This window comes from Phaethon lepturus, unplaced genomic scaffold (genome assembly GCF_000687285.1).
Source record: "Phaethon lepturus isolate BGI_N335 unplaced genomic scaffold, ASM68728v1 scaffold15733, whole genome shotgun sequence".
NCBI classification, from domain to species: domain Eukaryota; kingdom Metazoa; phylum Chordata; class Aves; order Phaethontiformes; family Phaethontidae; genus Phaethon; species Phaethon lepturus.
This window is the reverse complement of record NW_010528565.1, coordinates 12,420-22,907: the sequence shown is the minus strand read 5'-3', so window position 1 is coordinate 22,907 and position 10,488 is coordinate 12,420.

The following is a 10,488-nucleotide window of genomic DNA, read 5'->3' as shown; positions in this document are numbered from 1 at the left end:
CCCTGAGGGAAAGAGCACAATACATTACAGAGTTGTGATCCCCTGACTTTGAGTCATGTTTTTTCTAGTTAACTTTAAGTTAAACACAACAGAAATAGCCTTTTTTTGTTTCTCTGGTTGTGTCTTAGAGAGCAGTCTTGGGAATGGCAGTGAGGTAGTCCCTGACTGACTGCCAGGTACACATAGAGGTGTTGTGTAGCACAACTTGTCTGGGTGTTGAGCTGTATTACAGTGCTTGGCAGTGTATTTGTCTGCTCCAGGGCTCTTCCTGGTTAATCCTGCAGTTAGAGTATTTGTACTGTGAGCAGCCCTGGACAGACCCTGAGATAACAAAGCTGCTGTATTTATTTACTCAGTTTTGGTAATGGCTGTAAACCAGCAAGCAGGATGCTGGTGTGGAGATGGGTTGGTGCTGAAAAGAATATTTAAACCCTTAAGCTCAGATCAAAATTCTTTGGCAATATAATGGATGAAGATGCTGGTTTGGGTTGTTTAGATTGACTGATCCCTAGGCTGAATTGGGCAAGGTTTCAATGTGATTGAATTCTTGTAACAAGCAGTAAGATCTCACCTGTGTGCTCCAGCTCTTGAATGTGGATGTGCTGAAGTCAGGCACCTCATCTCTTCATTTACGTATGCTTTCAATAATCACTTTGCAGTGATGAGTGTGCATGCACACTCTCCTTGTTTTGACCTTGTTGTCCTTTGCTTTTTACAGCTATTTTTTATTTCTGCTTCATAAAAGGATGGAAGAGAACTATCTCAGAGCAGATCTAGCCATTAACTGGCTGTTTAGAGGCCCCTAACACCTTCCCTTTGGTGTTAGACCAAAGACCCTGTAGGTCTTTTAATGGGTTTATTCCTTTTTATCCTTCTTCTGGCCCAAGTTGACTTGAATTAAAATGCTTATGACAGACATAATACTGCAAATTGGGTTAATTGGCCTTGGTTTTTTTTACCTCCTAAATATGAAAGAAATTAATATTGAGCAGATCATTATTTACAAGTTGCTTTTAATCTTTCTGGAGTTGAAATCTTCCCACGAGTCTCAATGTTGAGCACTCAATTAAAAAACATCCCAATGAGTTGAAATTGTTAGGAACAGGCATCATAGGTGAAGCGATAAAGGAACTAGCTCTGCTCTACACTATTGATCCCAAGCCACCTGCCCCACTGACCTTCTGGCTTGTCCAGTATCGGAGACAAAGGGAGTACCGTGTCACAGGAGATCCCATGCCATTGCACAGAGCATTGTCATTTAAACAGGGACTGGGACTCAGTGGGAGGAGCGGAGAAGCACAGCTTTGGGAAGCAAGTGGAAGATACACCACTCTGTCCTCTTGCTTTTATCAAAGCTGCACTTCACAGTTTTCCACTGGCCAGTAATTTCTGGGCATGCACAATCCATTCTCCACATCCAGATGTAATAACCTGAAGGCAGCTAGGATGCTCCTAGGTGGTGGAAAGTATTCTTAATGGTCTCATTTCTTTTTATTTCCTCTTTGGGTTAATGTTGGTGAAGTGAACTAAGGGTGTTCCAGTAGACACATCACTGCAGGTTAGGATTCATGCATTGCAGATCAGGCAATAGGACTTGCACAAGGTCACTGTAGGCAAGAACTCAGGACAGAAGTGGTTTTCAATGGCTTAGTAAGTTCTGTCTCCAGCTTTGCCATGGACTTGTTTGAAGAAGAAAAAACACTTCTGTAACCTCCTAGTAATTTTATCTGGGTCAGTGTCACCTGCTGGTGGCTGTATCCCAGTAAGGGATTATGAATCTGCTCTCTTGTTTCTTAAAAGAGCAGGCTGTTTGTGTCACTTTGAGTGTTCGGTCTTCTCTTAAGAGCTTTGTGCTCACTGAACTCTAAGTGACGCTGCTGAGCAGCATCGCTGCACACTGGGAGCAGGTCTATGAAGCTCTGATGTACTCCTGCCCTCCAAATTCAACTTGGACCTGTTGGAGAGGATCTACCATCCATCTCACACATAAGTGAAAATCTGTCATCTTCCCTCCCCAGTGACTCCAGTAACAGCAGAGGTTGGAGCTTGGCTGAGGTGGCTGTTGGGCTACAGGCTAAACAGGAGCCTCTGCAGTCCTGTCTGGTCTTTGTAGGGCCCTTGGGATACGATTCAGCTACCTGCAGAGTGCACTTATTTCAAAGTGAAGCTTTTTGTCTTGCTCAGACTCACTCTTTTGTACTATTCCTTTAAAAAAGAAAGGAGAAAACCACAAAAGAACAGACATGTAGGTAAGTCTTTTAGTCTTCTCCAATGACCTGGTTCTGCTCTGGAGTGAGCATGGAAGGAAGGATATGTTATTAACACCTTTTGTTTTCCTGTCAAGAGCATTTCAAATCTGTGGGCTAGTTCTCCCATGCTAAAAGCAAATCTCTCTTGCACACAGCAGAAAGTGTTTTTTTTAGTAATATCCTTTATCTCGCTCCAAATGTTGCAATGCTTCGAGCAGTAGATGAATGCATTTCAGAGGTGTGTTAGGTGTTTTGCACAACATACTCAAAAACAAGACCAGAAGTATGGTAAGATGATTATTTAGACAGAGAGGAATATGGTCAGACTGGTAGAACTTGCAGCTTTGGTTATTTGTGTCCTTTGCAACTGAAACACTGATGTCAGTGGGAATGGAAGGACAGGTTTGTGGCAGGGAGACTAGACCTTTATTTAGGCAACTATATCAAGCCCCTTCAGTGTGGATATTTTTGACTGAATTGGTCCTTTGGCACTCTTTCAGGCAAAGATGACACATTTAAGGAAGAATTAGATACTGCTTTGCAGCACTTTAAAAAAAAAAAAAACCTTGGTTTTTGTGTGTGTAGCCTGTGTCATATGGATATTCATGCTTTTGAGGTGGTGTCACCAAGTCCCTTGTCACTGAAAATACTGGTGTCTGTGAAATGTGCAGGGATTACTTCTAGCAATGGAGGTTTTTAGCAGTGATCTGTGTTACTGTTTGAGCCGTGATCTGTTGAAACTGGCAGTGTCTAATACCATACTATGTTTTTGTCCAGTCTTGCTGCCAGCAACTATGAAGTGGAGCTGCCCTTTGTCTTGAGTGTTGGGTTAGCACAGTCCCATGGGGATCTCAGAAGAACTTTACTAAAGTGAAGGAGTAATGTAAACAAAGTAAATTGAAAGGTGAGATTGTGCCTGGAAGTCCTGGCACCACACAGGAATCACTGAATAAGAACTGGGCAACAATATATTTCAGGAGAAAATTAAGTACTGATTTTTATGTACCAAAGGGGACTTTTGTGCCTTCAGTTCCTTGCCCTGCATTGCTCAGAGCTGCTTGAGAAGTGGTGAATATGGAGAAGATCTGAGGAAGAGAGGGTTCATGCCCTGGTATCCTTGGGGGTGAGTTTGGGCTCAGTTGAATATGGAGGTTTAGCATTCGCCTGCAGTAAATTTTGGTTGTTAGCGGCTAAGCCAAGTCTGGACAAAGACGTTTGATGTCCTCAGGCTTTGCTCTGCAAGCTTAACTCAAAGACTATTTCAACCCTTTCCTGTCACAGCTGAGAAGCTTTCTGCTCAACCCCTGCCGCTCAGAACACACAGCCTCTCTCAGTCTATAAACCAAATGATGAAATGCCCCATATGAGGTCTGGGGAAAAGACTTGAGCATATTTGGAGATCAAGGCAATGTTGATATCACTCCTTTCAGTATCCTGCAATACTAAGCCTTTTAGAAATGGTGCTACAGATAAGGGAGTGAAAATGTTTGCTTGAAGAAGATAGCTTGTTCCCCCCGCCCCCTTCAGTTATCCAGGGCTGCCCCCCACCTTCAGTTATCCAGGGCTGTTTTATCACCCAGACTTGATGTCAATTGGGTTGACATTCAAAAATGTTATTTACTTCAACTAACAGCAATGGGAGTCTTTGTGTGACCAGGAAACAAAACTTGGGTCTGTTTGGCATTCAGTATTCTTAGATTTGAATTGTATTTTCTTCAAGAATCAAGACCAAACATCCTGAGCAAAGCTCTTCTGCCACCTCCTGGAGATATGGGATGTGAAGACCTGGGCCTCCATTTGATCTGTGTGTGAGCTTTTTAATTTTGTTGCACACCTTATGATATATTACAAATCCAGTGGATGTGCTGCCTCTTTGGTTATATATGCAAAGAAGTTACTGGAATGACAGGCTGGAGATATGAGGGGATCGCACATAAGTCTTTATATGGAAATCTTTTCAGCAGCAAAGGTGAAAGCTTATGCCCTGGCTATAAAACAATTCTTTCCCAGACACAAATGTACGTCAACGTGACTATCGGTGGTAAAAATCTGAGCTCTACATGCTTTCCTGTATAGTTTTTTGATTTAGGATGAATCCTTTCCTCTGTACCTAAGATCCAAGTAACCTGAGAACAGTGATAGCTGTAATACTCCCAGCTGGCTGGGATCCTCACTACCCACACCAGGGCTACTCTGCAGACACAGGTTACTCCCTCTCCCTATGTGTACTTCCTAGTCTGTTTTTTACTGCCTCTCCTGGTGTGTTGTGGGGCTGGGTTTTGTAGTAATGGATCTAGCATGCTTATTACAGGAGAGAAATAACAATCCATCAGAAAAGTTTTACTGAAGTGTATAAAGTTCTGCTGTGGATGGACTCCACCATTGCCAAGTGAAGAGCTGAACCTGCTTGAGAAGAAATCACATATCTGGAGGCAGCCCCATAAAATGATTAGACACTAGTAATTCCTTGAGGCTTAGCCAGGTAGCCATGCAGCACTGTTGCTATGATGGAAGGGCAGTGCAGTGCTGGGGCCAGGGGTGCTTTATTAGATCAACAAATAGGGCCATATAAGCCAAGAAACACTAATGAGCAGAGTAACAAACCCCACTCATGCAATAGCCACTTCTACACTCTCAGAGAGCTTGTGTAAGACCGGAAGGCCAATTTGCGACAATATATCACTTGAAAAAAAAGGCCGTGCTTTAAGGGAAACAAAACATTTGTCTACCTCAAGATGTACAACTTTTGTGACAAGAAGTATGGATGTTATTTATATTTCTTATATATCCTCTAGAAAGAAAATGGTGCTATGGGTTTTAAATTGCATTACAGTCCTGCTTGTACCTTGTCCTAATTTTTATATAATCCTTTTGATTAAAACATGCATATTTGTGTAGCTGGTTGTGTTGTCCAGTTTTGCACTAGTGTCTGCACTGCTGGTGTTCTTGTCAGTCAATAAATACCAGTTGTTCTCTAAGAATGTACATTTCTGATGTTCAAGGAACATCCCTGGGAAATAGCTTTGAATAACCTTGTTCCTCCATTGGCACATCGATGTTATTCCTTCAGTTCTTTACCTGCACCCTCTCCAGAGGGTAACTAGAAATGTCCATTTCTGCCCACCCAACAGTAAGGGTTGCCCAGGTGGGCTGAGCTCAGGTATGTTTGTGTTAAGGAGATGTGACACTAGTGAGCCAAAACTCATCAAGAACATGTCAGTGGCATATTTCTTGTAGCAGCAAAACAAACTGGCTCCTCTGTTCTGCTGTCCTCCTCTGGTGCCTCTGTGACAGCTGTTTGGATTGTGACCATTTGTGGAACTTGGGAACTGGGATGATGCAACGGGTGCAAAAGTTGCTCAGCTTCAAAGACATGACTCCAAGGTGCCCTGTGCTCCTCACACTCTCCCTGGGGAGACAAGGGCAGTTGTCTGAGGGAAGCCTGTCGACATGCAGAGGAACACCAGATCATAGTTTTTGCAGGGAGGCATGATGGAGCTGGCCTTATGCTGCAGTGATGACACTAGACTAGTGGCTCTTCTTGCCCTTCATCTTGGGCACATGGGAGCTGCCAGCTCCAGCAGTCCTGAGCAATGGCTGATAGTGGGTTTACCAGGTGATCCCAAAGAGCTCCCCCAGACCTTCGTCTGGCACCAGGCCGCCATGGTATGGTGACACCTCATCACATTGTGGTGCTCAACAGTGACCACACAAGGCCAGAGGAAGGGCCATGGCCACAGGCTGTGTCTGATGCACATGCCAAGCTAAGCCCTGCAGGAAGCGTGGTTAACTGCTGTGTCCAAGGCTTGACATAGTCCATAGCCAATGTGTGCAACAGCCCAGGCCCAGCAAGGCCCAAAGCTGCCAATTGTGGGCCACAGCAGAATCACTTCACACTGTGGTTTGCTTTCTGGTTGGGATCTTGTTGCCCCATCCCTCTTTCCTCCCTACCAGCTCACTCCTCTGCTCTTGCACGTAACTTCTGAGTTGCAGTTCTGGCCTGTTAGAAAGGAGCGTGGTATTGCCCAGCCCTAAAGGTCCACACAGAGCTGTCCAGCTGCTTGACATGTACCTTGCTGAAAGTGTGTCAGAATTACCATTCGGAATACTGGGTAAAGAACACCAGTGCACTGGCAATGATAAATAATTCAAGAAACTCATGGGTCCTCTCCCAACCCTCTGCCCTAACCTACTCTTCTGGCAGTCCCTGTTGTCTCTTAAGGTCTGCCTAGCTTGTCAGCTGGAGCAGTCCATGCAAAATCTTCTTCCCAGGAAAGATAAAGCAAGAAATATGTCTCCATGGACAGGCTTCACAAAGTCAGTGACATTTTCTTGGGGTCTGGAGGAGGAGGAAGGGGGAGCAGACCTAGCACTGGCCTCATGCTGGGAATGTCTGTCTGCCATAAGCACCATCAAGCCTCAGGTCCTGGCTCAGCTCGGTGTGGCCCCCCACCCCCCCCCCCCCCCAACAGCACTACTGAAGTGGGGTAACCACTGTCCCTGGAAGTTCAGGAAGACCCATGCAGGTCTCGGGTATCAGCCTCTTCAGTTTCTTCATTGATGAACAACATGTGGCTTCTTGGGGAGATGCCTGTCTTAGCCTTTCTTGGGGCTTGTTTTGCAACCCACTTGTCCCCAGTTAACGCTTCCCCTGCCCCAGTGAAGCAGTGGATGAAGAGTGCTGACTCTCGGGATTTTTTGGGCAGACCGTACCAGGATGCATTAAGATTTCCTGCCCAGCTTGGCTCTGCTGTCTTATGCAGCAGCAGCGGCTACTGTGCTCTTCCGGATGCTCAGCAGCGCAGTGCAGAGACAGCAAGAAATCAGCCCTCAGACAGATCAGGAAGAGATGCTGAGGAGAGGCCCGCGTGCTGTTTCGAGCATTTGCAGGCTGAATCTGTTCCAGCACGTTGCCTTAAGCATATCATTACAGGCTACTTTTGCCTGTCGGCTGTTTCATTGCACCAACAGGCAGCAGGGCTGTTAGGTCCAGGGCCAGGGACTAAATGGAAACCTCAAATCTTGCTGTGAGAGGAAACGGTCCTGTAAGAGAAGGAGCGTTGGTGGAGAACTGGGTGGCAGAACATGGTGAGATACACCAACCCCCTTGGCAGTGTCAGGCAGCACAGAGCCTGGGCACACAAGGGGCCAGCCAAGCCCTTAGCAGGCAGGTACCTTTCCTGAAATCATCTGTTCCTGGGCTAATTGTGATGCGAGATATTTGTTTTCTCAGTTCTCTTGAGCTATTCCTATTTCTCAGTCCACAGAGTGGAGGGATTGTGCATGCGCTGGGTGGGTGCAATGAAACCTCCTCGTGCTGCTTGTTCCTGTCCCAGTGGGATTAAAATGTCATGGGAAAGAGCTTCTGGCAAATGAGGCAAATAAGATGCCTGCTCATTTGTGCGGCCATGCTGAAAATCCCCTGCCTTGCCGGATGGAGAAAAGCTGGACCATCAGGGCCAGGCAGGCCTCCTATTTTTTTGGGAGATGTGCTGGTTTTGGGGCAGACACGCTGTGATGGCTCCCTGTCAGCCCTTCCATCACTCTCCCAGGCAGTGGAGACCTCCAGCAAGCTCTTTGAAGGCACAGGTCTCACTAGGCAAGAGTCCCAGACACAAAAAGCACAAGGTAGTTTGTGAGTCACATCTTAGATATAGGAAATGATGGAAATAATACCTTTTCTTGAGATAGGTCTTCTAGGCCAGATTGCTTCTTTAAGTAACATCATGGGTGGTCAATGTCCCATTGCTCTGGGCAAGCAGTTCCATGCAAGCAATTTATAAATAGCACAATCAGATTCCTGTTTCATGTCAAGGGTATTACCATCACTGGGTAGCTCTGGAAATTCCCAACCAAGAAATTTTTCTCTCTAATCCACAATTGCATTTAAACTATTGTGCAAATCAAACATCCTCTACCGTGACAGCTGCAAAATATGTGAGCTGTGTGTCCTTAACATGGCTTTGCCACTGTTCACATTTTCAACCTGGATGCTGAAATATCACTCGATGCTCTATCTTCTTCAGTGCCAGCATTAGGTCTAACGCATAGGGGTAATGGGACCAACCCCATGGATATAAATCAGCCCATCTACATCCACCCAGAGAGCCTTTGCTGACCTGTACTATTTCTGCAAAACCTCTTTTTGTGCTCTGGTTTCTGTAATGGCAAAGCACATGATGCCCAAGGCTCAAGACATATTCTTGGGCATATGTTTGTATGTGCTTCAGATTCTAGCTTTCTAAAACTGAATGCTTTAGGAATTTCCAGCCTAACCTTAGATGTCTGAAAGCTTAAGCTGCAAATATGAGTCAGTCAAGGGAAAGAAACAGGCACGTCCCAGAGCAGGCCCTCTATATTAAAAATTTAGGGCAAATGAACTCGGCTAGGTTTTTCCCAGCTTATGCTAGTTGTAAATCCCACAGCTGTGCCTGGGACAATAGCCTCTGTAACCTGTGATGTGTTTGCTAATGCCCTTCTTCTGCAATTGTCTGAAAAGCTTTGGGAAAAGTTTCTGCCAGGATTAATTTTCGAAATGTAAAAGGCGTGATACCTTCTGCAGGCATTTCTGGACCTAGCATCACTCTCTTACTTCCAGCACCCACGTTGTCCCAAGGTTTTGATTAGAAACTTGAGTTGACAGTGTTGGATGGTATTGTCTCTGTCAGCCCCTAGCCAAACTACCCATTCCTATTAGCATCCTATGTTATACAGCACCTTTTAAATATTAATACCTATAGAGAAGACATTTTGGCAACCATACCAGATAGAAGCTGTCCATCAAAATATAAATCTCTGAAAACTTTTTATCCCTTTTATCTGTGGGTAGAGGCATGACAATAGTTTTCTGTACTTATTAATGCTCCTCATATCCTGTCAAGGTGCCTATTTTCCCCCTGACCTTACATATGTCTGCTGTTTTTTAACCCAGTGTCACAAATGTTTTCCAGAGCATTTTGGAGATTCTTCTCCTTTTTGTCTAAGTTAGTAGAATATCAGGTCTGCAAATGCTGATGCCTTGGATCTATCAGATAGTGATGATATTGTCAATATCTGTTGGCAAAACGTTTTAATCGCAGAAGTAAGTCCCAAGACTACATGGGAAAGGTCCCTTCCAAACGGTATGTTAAAACTGCTCAGCTGCTAGCCCTGTTTTAGAGACCTTGCAGAACCAAGTTGTATTACCTACAAGGATGCTTTTAACGGAATGTACAACAGGTTGCTTAGATTTTGTCACCTTTGCTCTATCTGCTGCCAACTCCTACATCACTACAGGCAGCTGGGAACTGATATTAGATGTTAGATCCTAGGCCCAGCATGTGACGAGCTATAAGACATTTGCCTTAGTGCCAAGTGCAGTATCATTTGTAGAGGCATCTGTGTTCTCACATTTCAACTGCTTTGCACCTCGACAGACCCCTGCTTATGTAGAGAAATTTTAGATGTCTCTGCAAAACCCTGCTTAACAGCTTTGTTGCATTTCCTCCCACCCCCCACCCCAAATTACCTCCACAGATCCCCAGCTACACACACTGCTCCAAGTGTTTGTTCTTGGGAGTTTTGCAGGTCTCCTGTCTGACCATGGTAGGTCTGGTGACACAACTCTCTATGGACAGGATGAAGAAGCTGACCAAGACAACACTATATGCTGCTGAGATGTCCCCAAAAGAAAGTCTTCTTGAATTCAGCTCTTACCTACTAAATCAGTTATTCCGAGTCACCTGTTGGCCCTTGGAAGGGCTCTGCTGTGAAACTAAGCTTTCCTGATCCTATTGTACACATACAAATCCATGCCCTGTAGTTGCCTCGATACCACCTTCTTCCTGACTGCTGCCTGACCTGATCTGCTGGCTTTCCTCCAATGTCCCTTGCCTCACTTTGCTTTTTATTCTGCTTCTGTTCCTTCCCCCATCCCTGATTCAACACAGATTCTTTATCCTTCCCTCTGTGCTGCTCTTGCCACCTGCCTCTTCCATTTCTCCATCCCCTCTTGCTTTTAGTGGGAAAGTTATTCATGGCATTGCACTGCCCCAGGCAAGCTCCAGTGCAAAAATACCTTGGGAGCATGGGGGCATGGCTGGGGTTAGCAGGGTAAGCAGGGCCAAATCCAGCCATATCTTGTAAGCAGGCTGCTCAACCATGCAGGTAAAAGACATGTGGAAAGTGAGAACAGTTGTTGGTGTCCCAGCAACTTGTGTGGCTACAGCTGTGGTTTATGCTCATCTGTAGGGCACTTCTC